A 16,268-nucleotide genomic window follows, 5' to 3' on the forward strand; every position below is an offset into this window, starting at 1 on the left:
GATCTTTTGAGGTCCCTTCCAACCCTTGGGATTCTGTGAAAAACGGGTTTGTAACGGCCAAAGATGGATTCAAAAGTTTAGAGTTGTGCAAAAACGGGTCAGAAATGGCCAAAAATGGCTTCAAAAGGGTTAGAGATGTGCAAAACAGGGAACAGATGTGCAAAAATGGTTTAGATTTGGACAGAAATGCACTGAAATATCTAGAAACGGGCAAAAATGGGTTAGAGAAGAGCAAAAAACGTTTAGAAATGGCTAAAGATAGCTTAAAAAGGAGTACAGATGAGCAAAAATGGTTTAGCTTCAAAAGGGTTAGAGATGTTCAAAAATGGTTTAGAAATGGCCAAAGGTGGCTTCAAGACAGATAGAGGTGTGCAAAAGTGGTATAGAAATGGCCAAAGATGGCTTCAAAATGATTAGAGATGTGCAAAAATGGATTAGAAATGGCCAAAGTTAGCTTCAAAAGGGTTAGATATGTGCAAAAAATGTTTAGAAATGGCCAAAGATGGCTTGAAAAGGATTGGAGATGTGCAAAAATGAGTTAGATATGGACAAAGATGGCTTGAAAAGGGTGAAAAAACAGAAAATCTGGGTTAGAAATCGCCTAAGAGGGCTTGAAAAGTGTCAGAGGTGTGCAAAAACGGCTTAGAAATGGCCAAAGATAACTTCTAAAGGGTTAGATATGTGCAAAAATGGTTTAGGAATGCCCAAAGATGGCTTCAAAAGGGTTAGAGGTGTGCATAAATGGTTTATAAAATGCCAAATTTGGCTTCAACAGGGTTAGAGGTGTGCAAAAAAGGGTTTCAAATGGCCAAAGATGGCTTCAAAAGGGTTAGAGATGTGCAAAAATGGGTTAGAAATCGCCAAAGATGGCTTCAAAGGGGTTGGAGATGTGCAAAAATGGGTTAGAATTTGCCTAGGAGTGCTTGAAAAGTGTAAGAGGAGTGCAAAAATGGTTTAGAAATGGCCGAAGATGTCTTCACAAGGGAATAGAGGTGTGCAAAGTGGGTTAGAAATAAAGATGACCTAGAAAGGAGTGCAGATGTGTAAAAAAACTGGTTTGAAATGTACAAAGACTGCTTCAAAAGGGTAAGCGATGTGCAAAAATGGGTTAGAAATGGGAAAAGATGCCTTAAAATCGGTTAGAGACGTGCGAAAATGGGTTAGAAACAAAGATGGCTTAAAAAGGAATACAGATGTGCAAAACCTGGATTGAAATGGCCAAACAGCTTCAAAAGGGTTCGAGGTGTGCAAAAATGGGTTAGAAACGTGCAAAGATGGCTCAAAAAGTGTTAGAGGTGTACAAAAATGGTTTAGAAATGGCCAAAGTTGGCTTCAAAAGGGTTAGAGATGTGCAAAAATGGGTAAAAAATGGCCAAAGTTGGCTTCAATAGGGTTAGAGGTGTGCAAAAATGGTTTAGAAATGGCCAAAGGTAGCTTCAGAAGGGTTAGAGACGTGCAAAAATGGGTTAGAAATAAAGATGACCTAAAGAGGAGTACAGATGTGTAAAAAAACTGGTTTGAAATGGCCAAAGTTGGCTTCAAAAGAGATAGAGATGTGCAAAAAAGGGTTAGAAATGGCGAAAGTTGGCTTAAAAGGGTGAGATAACAGAAAATCTGGGTTAGAAATCGCCTAAGCGGGCTTGAAAACTGTAAGAGGTGTGCAAAAATGGGTTAGAAATGGCCAAAGATGGATTAAGAAGGGTTAGACATGCGCAAAAATGGGTTAGAAAATGCTAAAGGTGGCTTCAAAAGGGTTAGAGGTGTGCAAAAATGGGTTTGAAATGGCCAAAGTTGGCTTAAAAGGGTTAGAGGTGTGCAAAAATGGGTTAGAAATGGCCAAAGGTGGCTTCAAGACAGATAGAGATGTGCAAAAGTGGTATAGAAATGGCCAAAGATGGCTTCAAAATGATTAGAGATGTGCAAAAATGGATTAGAAATGGCCAAAGTTAGCTTCAAAAGGGTTAGATATGTGCAAAAAATGTTTAGAAATGGCCAAAGATGGCTTGAAAAGGATTGGAGATGTGCAAAAATGAGTTAGATATGGACAAAGATGGCTTGAAAAGGGTGAAAAAACAGAAAATCTGGGTTAGAAATCGCCTAAGAGGGCTTGAAAAGTGTCAGAGGTGTGCAAAAACGGCTTAGAAATGGCCAAAGATAACTTCTAAAGGGTTAGATATGTGCAAAAATGGTTTAGGAATGCCCAAAGATGGCTTCAAAAGGGTTAGAGGTGTGCATAAATGGTTTATAAAATGCCAAATTTGGCTTCAACAGGGTTAGAGGTGTGCAAAAAAGGGTTTCAAATGGCCAAAGATGGCTTCAAAAGGGTTAGAGATGTGCAAAAATGGGTTAGAAATGGCCAAAAATGTCATCAAAAGGGTTAGAGATGTGCAAAAACGGGAACAGATGTGCAAAAATGGTTTAGAATTGGCCAGAAATGCACTGAAATGTCTAGAAACGGGCAAAAAAAAGTTAGAAATGGCCAAAGACGGCTTATGAAATCGTAGAGATGTGCAAAAATGATTAAAAATGGCCAAAGATGGCTTTGAAAGCGATAGAGATGTGCAAATAAGGGATATAAATAGTGAAATTTGGCTTCAAAAGAGATAGAGATGTGCAAAAAAGGGTTAGAAATGGCCAAAGATGGCTTCGAAAGGGTGAGAAAACCGAAAATCTGAGTTAGAAAATGCCTAAGAGGGCTTGAAAAGTGTAAGAGGTGTGCAAAAACGGGTTGGAAATGGACAAAGATGTCTACACAAGTGTTAGAGGTGTGCAAAAACTGGTTAGAAATGGCCAAAGTTGGCTTAAAAGGGTTAGAGGTGTGCAAAAATGGGTTAGAAATTGCCAAAGATAGCTTCAAAAGGGTTCGAGATGTTCAAAAATGGTTTAGAAATGGCCAAAGGTGGCTTCAAGACAGATAGAGATGTGCAAAAGTGGTATAGAAATGGCCAAAGATGGCTTCAAAATGATTAGAGATGTGCAAAAATGGATTAGAAATGGCCAAAGTTAGCTTCAAAAGGGTTAGATATGTGCAAAAAATGTTTAGAAATGGCCAAAGATGGCTTGAAAAGGATTGGAGACGTGCAAAAATGAGTTAGATATGGACAAAGATGGCTTGAAAAGGGTGAAAAAACAGAAAATCTGGGTTAGAAATCGCCTAAGAGGGCTTGAAAAGTGTCAGAGGTGTGCAAAAACGGCTTAGAAATGGCCAAAGATAACTTCTAAAGGGTTAGATATGTGCAAAAATGGTTTAGGAATGCCCAAAGATGGCTTCAAAAGGGTTAGAGGTGTGCATAAATGGTTTATAAAATGCCAAATTTGGCTTCAACAGGGTTAGAGGTGTGCAAAAAAGGGTTTCAAATGGCCAAAGATGGCTTCAAAAGGGTAAGTGATGTGCAAAAATGGGTTAGAAATGGGAAAAGATGCCTTAAAATCGGTTAGAGACGTGCGAAAATGGGTTAGAAACAAAGATGGCTTAAAAAGGAATACAGATGTGCAAAAACTGGTTTGAAATGGCCAAACAGCTTCAAAAGGGTTCGAGGTGTGCAAAAATGGGTTAGAAACGCGCAAAGATGGCTCAAAAAGTGCTAGAGGTGTACAAAAATGGTTTAGAAATGGCCAAAGTTGGCTTCAAAAGGGTTAGAGATGTGCAAAAATGGGTAAAAAATGGCCAAAGTTGGCTTCAATAGGGTTAGAGATGTGCAAAAATGGTTTAGAAATGGCTAAAGGTAGCTTCAAAAGGGTCAGAGACGTGCAAAAATGGGTTAGAAATAAAGATGACCTAAAGAGGAGTACAGATGTGTAAAAAAACTGGTTTGAAATGGCCAAAGTTGGCTTCAAAAGAGATAGAGATGTGCAAAAAAGGGTTAGAAATGGCGAAAGTTGGCTTAAAAGGGTGAGATAACAGAAAATCTGGGTTAGAAATCGCCTAAGCGGGCTTGAAAACTGTAAGAGGTGTGCAAAAATGGGTTAGAAATGGCCAAAGATGGATTAAGAAGGGTTAGACATGCGCAAAAATGGGTTAGAAAATGCTAAAGGTGGCTTCAAAAGGGTTAGAGGTGTGCAAAAATGGGTTTGAAATGGCCAAAGATGGCTCAAAAGGGTTAGAGGTGTGCAAAAACGGGTTAGAAATGGCCAAAGTTGGCTTAAAAGGGTTAGAGGTGTGCAAAAATAGGTTAGAAATGGCCAAAGGTGGCTTCAAGACAGATAGAGATGCGCAAAAGTGGTATAGAAATGGCCAAAGATGGCTTCAAAATGATTAGAGATGTGCAAAAATGGATTAGAAATGGCCAAAGTTAGCTTCAAAAGGGTTAGATATGTGCAAAAAATGTTTAGAAATGGCCAAAGATGGCTTGAAAAGGATTGGAGATGTGCAAAAATGAGTTAGATATGGACAAAGATGGCTTGAAAAGGGTGAAAAAACAGAAAATCTGGGTTAGAAATCGCCTAAGAGGGCTTGAAAAGTGTCAGAGGTGTGCAAAAACGGCTTAGAAATGGCCAAAGATAACTTCTAAAGGGTTAGATATGTGCAAAAATGGTTTAGGAATGCCCAAAGATGGCTTCAAAAGGGTTAGAGGTGTGCATAAATGGTTTATAAAATGCCAAATTTGGCTTCAACAGGGTTAGAGGTGTGCAAAAAAGGGTTTCAAATGGCCAAAGATGGCTTCAAAAGGGTTAGAGATGTGCAAAAATGGGTTAGAAATGGCCAAAAATGTCATCAAAAGGGTTAGAGATGTGCAAAAACGGGAACAGATGTGCAAAAATGGTTTAGAATTGGCCAGAAATGCACTGAAATGTCTAGAAACGGGCAAAAAAAAGTTAGAAATGGCCAAAGACGGCTTATGAAATCGTAGAGATGTGCAAAAATGATTAAAAATGGCCAAAGATGGCTTTGAAAGCGATAGAGATGTGCAAATAAGGGATATAAATAGTGAAATTTGGCTTCAAAAGAGATAGAGATGTGCAAAAAAGGGTTAGAAATGGCCAAAGATGGCTTCGAAAGGGTGAGAAAACCGAAAATCTGAGTTAGAAAATGCCTAAGAGGGCTTGAAAAGTGTAAGAGGTGTGCAAAAACGGGTTGGAAATGGACAAAGATGTCTACACAAGTGTTAGAGGTGTGCAAAAACTGGTTAGAAATGGCCAAAGTTGGCTTAAAAGGGTTAGAGGTGTGCAAAAATGGGTTAGAAATTGCCAAAGATAGCTTCAAAAGGGTTCGAGATGTTCAAAAATGGTTTAGAAATGGCCAAAGGTGGCTTCAAGACAGATAGAGATGTGCAAAAGTGGTATAGAAATGGCCAAAGATGGCTTCAAAATGATTAGAGATGTGCAAAAATGGATTAGAAATGGCCAAAGTTAGCTTCAAAAGGGTTAGATATGTGCAAAAAATGTTTAGAAATGGCCAAAGATGGCTTGAAAAGGATTGGAGACGTGCAAAAATGAGTTAGATATGGACAAAGATGGCTTGAAAAGGGTGAAAAAACAGAAAATCTGGGTTAGAAATCGCCTAAGAGGGCTTGAAAAGTGTCAGAGGTGTGCAAAAACGGCTTAGAAATGGCCAAAGATAACTTCTAAAGGGTTAGATATGTGCAAAAATGGTTTAGGAATGCCCAAAGATGGCTTCAAAAGGGTTAGAGGTGTGCATAAATGGTTTATAAAATGCCAAATTTGGCTTCAACAGGGTTAGAGGTGTGCAAAAAAGGGTTTCAAATGGCCAAAGATGGCTTCAAAAGGGTAAGTGATGTGCAAAAATGGGTTAGAAATGGGAAAAGATGCCTTAAAATCGGTTAGAGACGTGCGAAAATGGGTTAGAAACAAAGATGGCTTAAAAAGGAATACAGATGTGCAAAAACTGGTTTGAAATGGCCAAACAGCTTCAAAAGGGTTCGAGGTGTGCAAAAATGGGTTAGAAACGCGCAAAGATGGCTCAAAAAGTGCTAGAGGTGTACAAAAATGGTTTAGAAATGGCCAAAGTTGGCTTCAAAAGGGTTAGAGATGTGCAAAAATGGGTAAAAAATGGCCAAAGTTGGCTTCAATAGGGTTAGAGATGTGCAAAAATGGTTTAGAAATGGCTAAAGGTAGCTTCAAAAGGGTCAGAGACGTGCAAAAATGGGTTAGAAATAAAGATGACCTAAAGAGGAGTACAGATGTGTAAAAAAACTGGTTTGAAATGGCCAAAGTTGGCTTCAAAAGAGATAGAGATGTGCAAAAAAGGGTTAGAAATGGCGAAAGTTGGCTTAAAAGGGTGAGATAACAGAAAATCTGGGTTAGAAATCGCCTAAGCGGGCTTGAAAACTGTAAGAGGTGTGCAAAAATGGGTTAGAAATGGCCAAAGATGGATTAAGAAGGGTTAGACATGCGCAAAAATGGGTTAGAAAATGCTAAAGGTGGCTTCAAAAGGGTTAGAGGTGTGCAAAAATGGGTTTGAAATGGCCAAAGATGGCTCAAAAGGGTTAGAGGTGTGCAAAAACGGGTTAGAAATGGCCAAAGTTGGCTTAAAAGGGTTAGAGGTGTGCAAAAATAGGTTAGAAATGGCCAAAGGTGGCTTCAAGACAGATAGAGATGCGCAAAAGTGGTATAGAAATGGCCAAAGATGGCTTCAAAATGATTAGAGATGTGCAAAAATGGATTAGAAATGGCCAAAGTTAGCTTCAAAAGGGTTAGATATGTGCAAAAAATGTTTAGAAATGGCCAAAGATGGCTTGAAAAGGATTGGAGATGTGCAAAAATGAGTTAGATATGGACAAAGATGGCTTGAAAAGGGTGAAAAAACAGAAAATCTGGGTTAGAAATCGCCTAAGAGGGCTTGAAAAGTGTCAGAGGTGTGCAAAAACGGCTTAGAAATGGCCAAAGATAACTTCTAAAGGGTTAGATATGTGCAAAAATGGTTTAGGAATGCCCAAAGATGGCTTCAAAAGGGTTAGAGGTGTGCATAAATGGTTTATAAAATGCCAAATTTGGCTTCAACAGGGTTAGAGGTGTGCAAAAAAGGGTTTCAAATGGCCAAAGATGGCTTCAAAAGGGTTAGAGATGTGCAAAAATGGGTTAGAAATGGCCAAAAATGTCATCAAAAGGGTTAGAGATGTGCAAAAACGGGAACAGATGTGCAAAAATGGTTTAGAATTGGCCAGAAATGCACTGAAATGTCTAGAAACGGGCAAAAAAAAGTTAGAAATGGCCAAAGACGGCTTATGAAATCGTAGAGATGTGCAAAAATGATTAAAAATGGCCAAAGATGGCTTTGAAAGCGATAGAGATGTGCAAATAAGGGATATAAATAGTGAAATTTGGCTTCAAAAGAGATAGAGATGTGCAAAAAAGGGTTAGAAATGGCCAAAGATGGCTTCGAAAGGGTGAGAAAACCGAAAATCTGAGTTAGAAAATGCCTAAGAGGGCTTGAAAAGTGTAAGAGGTGTGCAAAAACGGGTTGGAAATGGACAAAGATGTCTACACAAGTGTTAGAGGTGTGCAAAAACTGGTTAGAAATGGCCAAAGTTGGCTTAAAAGGGTTAGAGGTGTGCAAAAATGGGTTAGAAATTGCCAAAGATAGCTTCAAAAGGGTTAGAGATGTTCAAAAATGGTTTAGAAATGGCCAAAGGTGGCTTCAAGACAGATAGAGATGTGCAAAAGTGGTATAGAAATGGCCAAAGATGGCTTCAAAATGATTAGAGATGTGCAAAAATGGATTAGAAATGGCCAAAGTTAGCTTCAAAAGGGTTAGATATGTGCAAAAAATGTTTAGAAATGGCCAAAGATGGCTTGAAAAGGATTGGAGATGTGCAAAAATGAGTTAGATATGGACAAAGATGGCTTGAAAAGGGTGAAAAAACAGAAAATCTGGGTTAGAAATCGCCTAAGAGGGCTTGAAAAGTGTCAGAGGTGTGCAAAAACGGCTTAGAAATGGCCAAAGATAGCTTCTAAAGGGTTAGATAAAGCCACCAAAGATGGCTTAACAAGGGTAAGTGATGTGCAAAAATATATCTGTTGATGTGCAAAAAAATACTCTGGTTTCTCTTCAGACCGCATAAATCTTTCGCCTTTTACTAAAGATTTCCGTGGAGAAGAACAAGCACGAGTGTCGAGGTTTATTTTTTATTTTTGGGGGTTGGACTAGATGATCTTTTGAGGTCCCTTCCAACCCTTGGGATTCTGTGAAAAACGGGTTTGTAACGGCCAAAGATGGATTCAAAAGTTTAGAGTTGTGCAAAAACGGGTCAGAAATGGCCAAAAATGGCTTCAAAAGGGTTAGAGATGTGCAAAACAGGGAACAGATGTGCAAAAATGGTTTAGATTTGGACAGAAATGCACTGAAATATCTAGAAACGGGCAAAAATGGGTTAGAGAAGAGCAAAAAACGTTTAGAAATGGCTAAAGATAGCTTAAAAAGGAGTACAGATGAGCAAAAATGGTTTAGCTTCAAAAGGGTTAGAGATGTTCAAAAATGGTTTAGAAATGGCCAAAGGTGGCTTCAAGACAGATAGAGGTGTGCAAAAGTGGTATAGAAATGGCCAAAGATGGCTTCAAAATGATTAGAGATGTGCAAAAATGGATTAGAAATGGCCAAAGTTAGCTTCAAAAGGGTTAGATATGTGCAAAAAATGTTTAGAAATGGCCAAAGATGGCTTGAAAAGGATTGGAGATGTGCAAAAATGAGTTAGATATGGACAAAGATGGCTTGAAAAGGGTGAAAAAACAGAAAATCTGGGTTAGAAATCGCCTAAGAGGGCTTGAAAAGTGTCAGAGGTGTGCAAAAACGGCTTAGAAATGGCCAAAGATAACTTCTAAAGGGTTAGATATGTGCAAAAATGGTTTAGGAATGCCCAAAGATGGCTTCAAAAGGGTTAGAGGTGTGCATAAATGGTTTATAAAATGCCAAATTTGGCTTCAACAGGGTTAGAGGTGTGCAAAAAAGGGTTTCAAATGGCCAAAGATGGCTTCAAAAGGGTTAGAGATGTGCAAAAATGGGTTAGAAATCGCCAAAGATGGCTTCAAAGGGGTTGGAGATGTGCAAAAAAGGGTTAGAATTTGCCTAGGAGTGCTTGAAAAGTGTAAGAGGAGTGCAAAAATGGTTTAGAAATGGCCGAAGATGTCTTCACAAGGGAATAGAGGTGTGCAAAGTGGGTTAGAAATAAAGATGACCTAGAAAGGAGTGCAGATGTGTAAAAAAACTGGTTTGAAATGTACAAAGACTGCTTCAAAAGGGTAAGCGATGTGCAAAAATGGGTTAGAAATGGGAAAAGATGCCTTAAAATCGGTTAGAGACGTGCGAAAATGGGTTAGAAACAAAGATGGCTTAAAAAGGAATACAGATGTGCAAAACCTGGTTTGAAATGGCCAAACAGCTTCAAAAGGGTTCGAGGTGTGCAAAAATGGGTTAGAAACGCGCAAAGATGGCTCAAAAAGTGTTAGAGGTGTACAAAAATGGTTTAGAAATGGCCAAAGTTGGCTTCAAAAGGGTTAGAGATGTGCAAAAATGGGTAAAAAATGGCCAAAGTTGGCTTCAATAGGGTTAGAGGTGTGCAAAAATGGTTTAGAAATGGCCAAAGGTAGCTTCAGAAGGGTTAGAGACGTGCAAAAATGGGTTAGAAATAAAGATGACCTAAAGAGGAGTACAGATGTGTAAAAAAACTGGTTTGAAATGGCCAAAGTTGGCTTCAAAAGAGATAGAGATGTGCAAAAAAGGGTTAGAAATGGCGAAAGTTGGCTTAAAAGGGTGAGATAACAGAAAATCTGGGTTAGAAATCGCCTAAGCGGGCTTGAAAACTGTAAGAGGTGTGCAAAAATGGGTTAGAAATGGCCAAAGATGGATTAAGAAGGGTTAGACATGCGCAAAAATGGGTTAGAAAATGCTAAAGGTGGCTTCAAAAGGGTTAGAGGTGTGCAAAAATGGGTTTGAAATGGCCAAAGATGGCTCAAAAGGGTTAGAGGTGTGCAAAAACGGGTTAGAAATGGCCAAAGTTGGCTTAAAAGGGTTAGAGGTGTGCAAAAATAGGTTAGAAATGGCCAAAGGTGGCTTCAAGACAGATAGAGATGCGCAAAAGTGGTATAGAAATGGCCAAAGATGGCTTCAAAATGATTAGAGATGTGCAAAAATGGATTAGAAATGGCCAAAGTTAGCTTCAAAAGGGTTAGATATGTGCAAAAAATGTTTAGAAATGGCCAAAGATGGCTTGAAAAGGATTGGAGATGTGCAAAAATGAGTTAGATATGGACAAAGATGGCTTGAAAAGGGTGAAAAAACAGAAAATCTGGGTTAGAAATCGCCTAAGAGGGCTTGAAAAGTGTCAGAGGTGTGCAAAAACGGCTTAGAAATGGCCAAAGATAACTTCTAAAGGGTTAGATATGTGCAAAAATGGTTTAGGAATGCCCAAAGATGGCTTCAAAAGGGTTAGAGGTGTGCATAAATGGTTTATAAAATGCCAAATTTGGCTTCAACAGGGTTAGAGGTGTGCAAAAAAGGGTTTCAAATGGCCAAAGATGGCTTCAAAAGGGTTAGAGATGTGCAAAAATGGGTTAGAAATCGCCAAAGATGGCTTCAAAGGGGTTGGAGATGTGCAAAAAAGGGTTAGAATTTGCCTAGGAGTGCTTGAAAAGTGTAAGAGGAGTGCAAAAATGGTTTAGAAATGGCCGAAGATGTCTTCACAAGGGAATAGAGGTGTGCAAAGTGGGTTAGAAATAAAGATGACCTAGAAAGGAGTGCAGATGTGTAAAAAAACTGGTTTGAAATGTACAAAGACTGCTTCAAAAGGGTAAGCGATGTGCAAAAATGGGTTAGAAATGGGAAAAGATGCCTTAAAATCGGTTGGAGACGTGCGAAAATGGGTTAGAAACAAAGATGGCTTAAAAAGGAATACAGATGTGCAAAACCTGGTTTGAAATGGCCAAACAGCTTCAAAAGGGTTCGAGGTGTGCAAAAATGGGTTAGAAACGCGCAAAGATGGCTCAAAAAGTGTTAGAGGTGTACAAAAATGGTTTAGAAATGGCCAAAGTTGGCTTCAAAAGGGTTAGAGATGTGCAAAAATGGGTAAAAAATGGCCAAAGTTGGCTTCAATAGGGTTAGAGGTGTGCAAAAATGGTTTAGAAATGGCCAAAGGTAGCTTCAGAAGGGTTAGAGACGTGCAAAAATGGGTTAGAAATAAAGATGACCTAAAGAGGAGTACAGATGTGTAAAAAAACTGGTTTGAAATGGCCAAAGTTGGCTTCAAAAGAGATAGAGATGTGCAAAAAAGGGTTAGAAATGGCGAAAGTTGGCTTAAAAGGGTGAGATAACAGAAAATTTGGGTTAGAAATCGCCTAAGCGGGCTTGAAAACAGTAAGAGGTGTGCAAAAATGGGTTATAAATGGCCAAAGATGGATTAAGAAGGGTTAGACATGCGCAAAAATGGGTTAGAAAATGCTAAAGGTGGCTTCAAAAGGGTTAGAGGTGTGCAAAAATGGGTTTGAAATGGCCAAAGATGGCTCAAAAGGGTTAGAGGTGTGCAAAAACGGGTTAGAAATGGCCAAAGTTGGCTTAAAAGGGTTAGAGGTGTGCAAAAATAGGTTAGAAATGGCCAAAGGTGGCTTCAAGACAGATAGAGATGCGCAAAAGTGGTATAGAAATGGCCAAAGATGGCTTCAAAATGATTAGAGATGTGCAAAAATGGATTAGAAATGGCCAAAGTTAGCTTCAAAAGGGTTAGATATGTGCAAAAAATGTTTAGAAATGGCCAAAGATGGCTTGAAAAGGATTGGAGATGTGCAAAAATGAGTTAGATATGGACAAAGATGGCTTGAAAAGGGTGAAAAAACAGAAAATCTGGGTTAGAAATCGCCTAAGAGGGCTTGAAAAGTGTCAGAGGTGTGCAAAAACGGCTTAGAAATGGCCAAAGATAACTTCTAAAGGGTTAGATATGTGCAAAAATGGTTTAGGAATGCCCAAAGATGGCTTCAAAAGGGTTAGAGGTGTGCATAAATGGTTTATAAAATGCCAAATTTGGCTTCAACAGGGTTAGAGGTGTGCAAAAAAGGGTTTCAAATGGCCAAAGATGGCTTCAAAAGGGTTAGAGATGTGCAAAAATGGGTTAGAAATCGCCAAAGATGGCTTCAAAGGGGTTGGAGATGTGCAAAAAAGGGTTAGAATTTGCCTAGGAGTGCTTGAAAAGTGTAAGAGGAGTGCAAAAATGGTTTAGAAATGGCCGAAGATGTCTTCACAAGGGAATAGAGGTGTGCAAAGTGGGTTAGAAATAAAGATGACCTAGAAAGGAGTGCAGATGTGTAAAAAAACTGGTTTGAAATGTACAAAGACTGCTTCAAAAGGGTAAGCGATGTGCAAAAATGGGTTAGAAATGGGAAAAGATGCCTTAAAATCGGTTGGAGACGTGCGAAAATGGGTTAGAAACAAAGATGGCTTAAAAAGGAATACAGATGTGCAAAACCTGGTTTGAAATGGCCAAACAGCTTCAAAAGGGTTCGAGGTGTGCAAAAATGGGTTAGAAACGCGCAAAGATGGCTCAAAAAGTGTTAGAGGTGTACAAAAATGGTTTAGAAATGGCCAAAGTTGGCTTCAAAAGGGTTAGAGATGTGCAAAAATGGGTAAAAAATGGCCAAAGTTGGCTTCAATAGGGTTAGAGGTGTGCAAAAATGGTTTAGAAATGGCCAAAGGTAGCTTCAGAAGGGTTAGAGACGTGCAAAAATGGGTTAGAAATAAAGATGACCTAAAGAGGAGTACAGATGTGTAAAAAAACTGGTTTGAAATGGCCAAAGTTGGCTTCAAAAGAGATAGAGATGTGCAAAAAAGGGTTAGAAATGGCGAAAGTTGGCTTAAAAGGGTGAGATAACAGAAAATTTGGGTTAGAAATCGCCTAAGCGGGCTTGAAAACAGTAAGAGGTGTGCAAAAATGGGTTAGAAATGGCCAAAGATGGATTAAGAAGGGTTAGACATGCGCAAAAATGGGTTAGAAAATGCTAAAGGTGGCTTCAAAAGGGTTAGAGGTGTGCAAAAATGGGTTTGAAATGGCCAAAGATGGCTCAAAAGGGTTAGGGGTGTGCAAAAACGGGTTAGAAATGGCCAAAGTTGGCTTAAAAGGGTTAGAGGTGTGCAAAAATAGGTTAGAAATGGCCAAAGGTGGCTTCAAGACAGATAGAGATGCGCAAAAGTGGTATAGAAATGGCCAAAGATGGCTTCAAAATGATTAGAGATGTGCAAAAATGGATTAGAAATGGCCAAAGTTAGCTTCAAAAGGGTTAGATATGTGCAAAAAATGTTTAGAAATGGCCAAAGATGGCTTGAAAAGGATTGGAGATGTGCAAAAATGAGTTAGATATGGACAAAGATGGCTTGAAAAGGGTGAAAAAACAGAAAATCTGGGTTAGAAATCGCCTAAGAGGGCTTGAAAAGTGTCAGAGGTGTGCAAAAACGGCTTAGAAATGGCCAAAGATAACTTCTAAAGGGTTAGATATGTGCAAAAATGGTTTAGGAATGCCCAAAGATGGCTTCAAAAGGGTTAGAGGTGTGCATAAATGGTTTATAAAATGCCAAATTTGGCTTCAACAGGGTTAGAGGTGTGCAAAAAAGGGTTTCAAATGGCCAAAGATGGCTTCAAAAGGGTAATTGATGTGCAAAAATGGGTTAGAAATGGCCAAAAATGTCATCAAAAGGGTTAGAGATGTGCAAAAACGGGAACAGATGTGCAAAAATGGTTTAGAATTGGCCAGAAATGCACTGAAATGTCTAGAAACGGGCAAAAAAAAGTTAGAAATGGCCAAAGACGGCTTATGAAATCGTAGAGATGTGCAAAAATGATTAAAAATGGCCAAAGATGGCTTTGAAAGCGATAGAGATGTGCAAATAAGGGATATAAATAGTGAAATTTGGCTTCAAAAGAGATAGAGATGTGCAAAAAAGGGTTAGAAATGGCCAAAGATGGCTTCGAAAGGGTGAGAAAACCGAAAATCTGAGTTAGAAAATGCCTAAGAGGGCTTGAAAAGTGTAAGAGGTGTGCAAAAACGGGTTGGAAATGGACAAAGATGTCGACACAAGTGTTAGAGGTGTGCAAAAACTGGTTAGAAATGGCCAAAGTTGGCTTAAAAGGGTTAGAGGTGTGCAAAAATGGGTTAGAAATTGCCAAAGATAGCTTCAAAAGGGTTCGAGATGTTCAAAAATGGTTTAGAAATGGCCAAAGGTGGCTTCAAGACAGATAGAGATGTGCAAAAGTGGTATAGAAATGGTCAAAGATGGCTTCAAAATGATTAGAGATGTGCAAAAATGGATTAGAAATGGCCAAAGTTAGCTTCAAAAGGGTTAGATATGTGCAAAAAATGTTTAGAAATGGCCAAAGATGGCTTGAAAAGGATTGGAGATGTGCAAAAATGAGTTAGATATGGACAAAGATGGCTTGAAAAGGGTGAAAAAACAGAAAATCTGGGTTAGAAATCGCCTAAGAGGGCTTGAAAAGTGTCAGAGGTGTGCAAAAACGGCTTAGAAATGGCCAAAGATAGCTTCTAAAGGGTTAGATAAAGCCACCAAAGATGGCTTAACAAGGGTAAGTGATGTGCAAAAATATATCTGTTGATGTGCAAAAAAATACTCTGGTTTCTCTTCAGACCGCATAAATCTTTCGCCTTTTACTAAAGATTTCCGTGGAGAAGAACAAGCACGAGTGTCGAGGTTTATTTTTTATTTTTGGGGGTTGGACTAGATGATCTTTTGAGGTCCCTTCCAACCCTTGGGATTCTGTGAAAAACGGGTTTGTAACGGCCAAAGATGGATTCAAAAGTTTAGAGTTGTGCAAAAACGGGTCAGAAATGGCCAAAAATGGCTTCAAAAGGGTTAGAGATGTGCAAAACAGGGAACAGATGTGCAAAAATGGTTTAGATTTGGACAGAAATGCACTGAAATATCTAGAAACGGGCAAAAATGGGTTAGAGAAGAGCAAAAAACGTTTAGAAATGGCTAAAGATAGCTTAAAAAGGAGTACAGATGAGCAAAAATGGTTTAGCTTCAAAAGGGTTAGAGATGTTCAAAAATGGTTTAGAAATGGCCAAAGGTGGCTTCAAGACAGATAGAGGTGTGCAAAAGTGGTATAGAAATGGCCAAAGATGGCTTCAAAATGATTAGAGATGTGCAAAAATGGATTAGAAATGGCCAAAGTTAGCTTCAAAAGGGTTAGATATGTGCAAAAAATGTTTAGAAATGGCCAAAGATGGCTTGAAAAGGATTGGAGATGTGCAAAAATGAGTTAGATATGGACAAAGATGGCTTGAAAAGGGTGAAAAAACAGAAAATCTGGGTTAGAAATCGCCTAAGAGGGCTTGAAAAGTGTCAGAGGTGTGCAAAAACGGCTTAGAAATGGCCAAAGATAACTTCTAAAGGGTTAGATATGTGCAAAAATGGTTTAGGAATGCCCAAAGATGGCTTCAAAAGGGTTAGAGGTGTGCATAAATGGTTTATAAAATGCCAAATTTGGCTTCAACAGGGTTAGAGGTGTGCAAAAAAGGGTTTCAAATGGCCAAAGATGGCTTCAAAAGGGTTAGAGATGTGCAAAAATGGGTTAGAAATCGCCAAAGATGGCTTCAAAGGGGTTGGAGATGTGCAAAAAAGGGTTAGAATTTGCCTAGGAGTGCTTGAAAAGTGTAAGAGGAGTGCAAAAATGGTTTAGAAATGGCCGAAGATGTCTTCACAAGGGAATAGAGGTGTGCAAAGTGGGTTAGAAATAAAGATGACCTAGAAAGGAGTGCAGATGTGTAAAAAAACTGGTTTGAAATGTACAAAGACTGCTTCAAAAGGGTAAGCGATGTGCAAAAATGGGTTAGAAATGGGAAAAGATGCCTTAAAATCGTTTAGAGACGTGCGAAAATGGGTTAGAAACAAAGATGGCTTAAAAAGGAATACAGATGTGCAAAACCTGGTTTGAAATGGCCAAACAGCTTCAAAAGGGTTCGAGGTGTGCAAAAATGGGTTAGAAACGTGCAAAGATGGCTCAAAAAGTGTTAGAGGTGTACAAAAATGGTTTAGAAATGGCCAAAGTTGGCTTCAAAAGGGTTAGAGATGTGAAAAAATGGGTAAAAAATGGCCAAAGTTGGCTTCAATAGGGTTAGAGGTGTGCAAAAATGGTTTAGAAATGGCCAAAGGTAGCTTCAGAAGGGTTAGAGACGTGCAAAAATGGGTTAGAAATAAAGATGACCTAAAGAGGAGTACAGATGTGTAAAAAAACTGGTTTGAAATGGCCAAAGTTGGCTTCAAAAGAGATAGAGATGTGCAAAAAAGGGTTAGAAATGGCGAAAGTTGGCTTAAAAGG

At 39.0% G+C, this 16,268-nt stretch overlaps 2 non-coding genes across 2 annotated transcripts; both read left to right on the top strand.

Annotated features, from left to right (window-relative positions):
- Positions 1–7,992: 7,992 nt before the first annotated feature.
- Positions 7,993–8,109, top strand: LOC136004516 (U5 spliceosomal RNA). Its single transcript, XR_010608515.1, has one exon. It is a non-coding gene; the product is annotated as a U5 spliceosomal RNA (small nuclear RNA).
- Positions 8,110–14,554: 6,445 nt separating this feature from the next.
- On the top strand, positions 14,555–14,671 carry LOC136004517 (U5 spliceosomal RNA). Its single transcript, XR_010608516.1, has one exon. It is a non-coding gene; the product is annotated as a U5 spliceosomal RNA (small nuclear RNA).
- The last annotated feature ends 1,597 nt before the right edge of the window (positions 14,672–16,268 follow it).

Source organism: Lathamus discolor, chromosome W (assembly GCF_037157495.1).
Source record: "Lathamus discolor isolate bLatDis1 chromosome W, bLatDis1.hap1, whole genome shotgun sequence".
Lineage (NCBI taxonomy): Eukaryota > Metazoa > Chordata > Aves > Psittaciformes > Psittacidae > Lathamus > Lathamus discolor.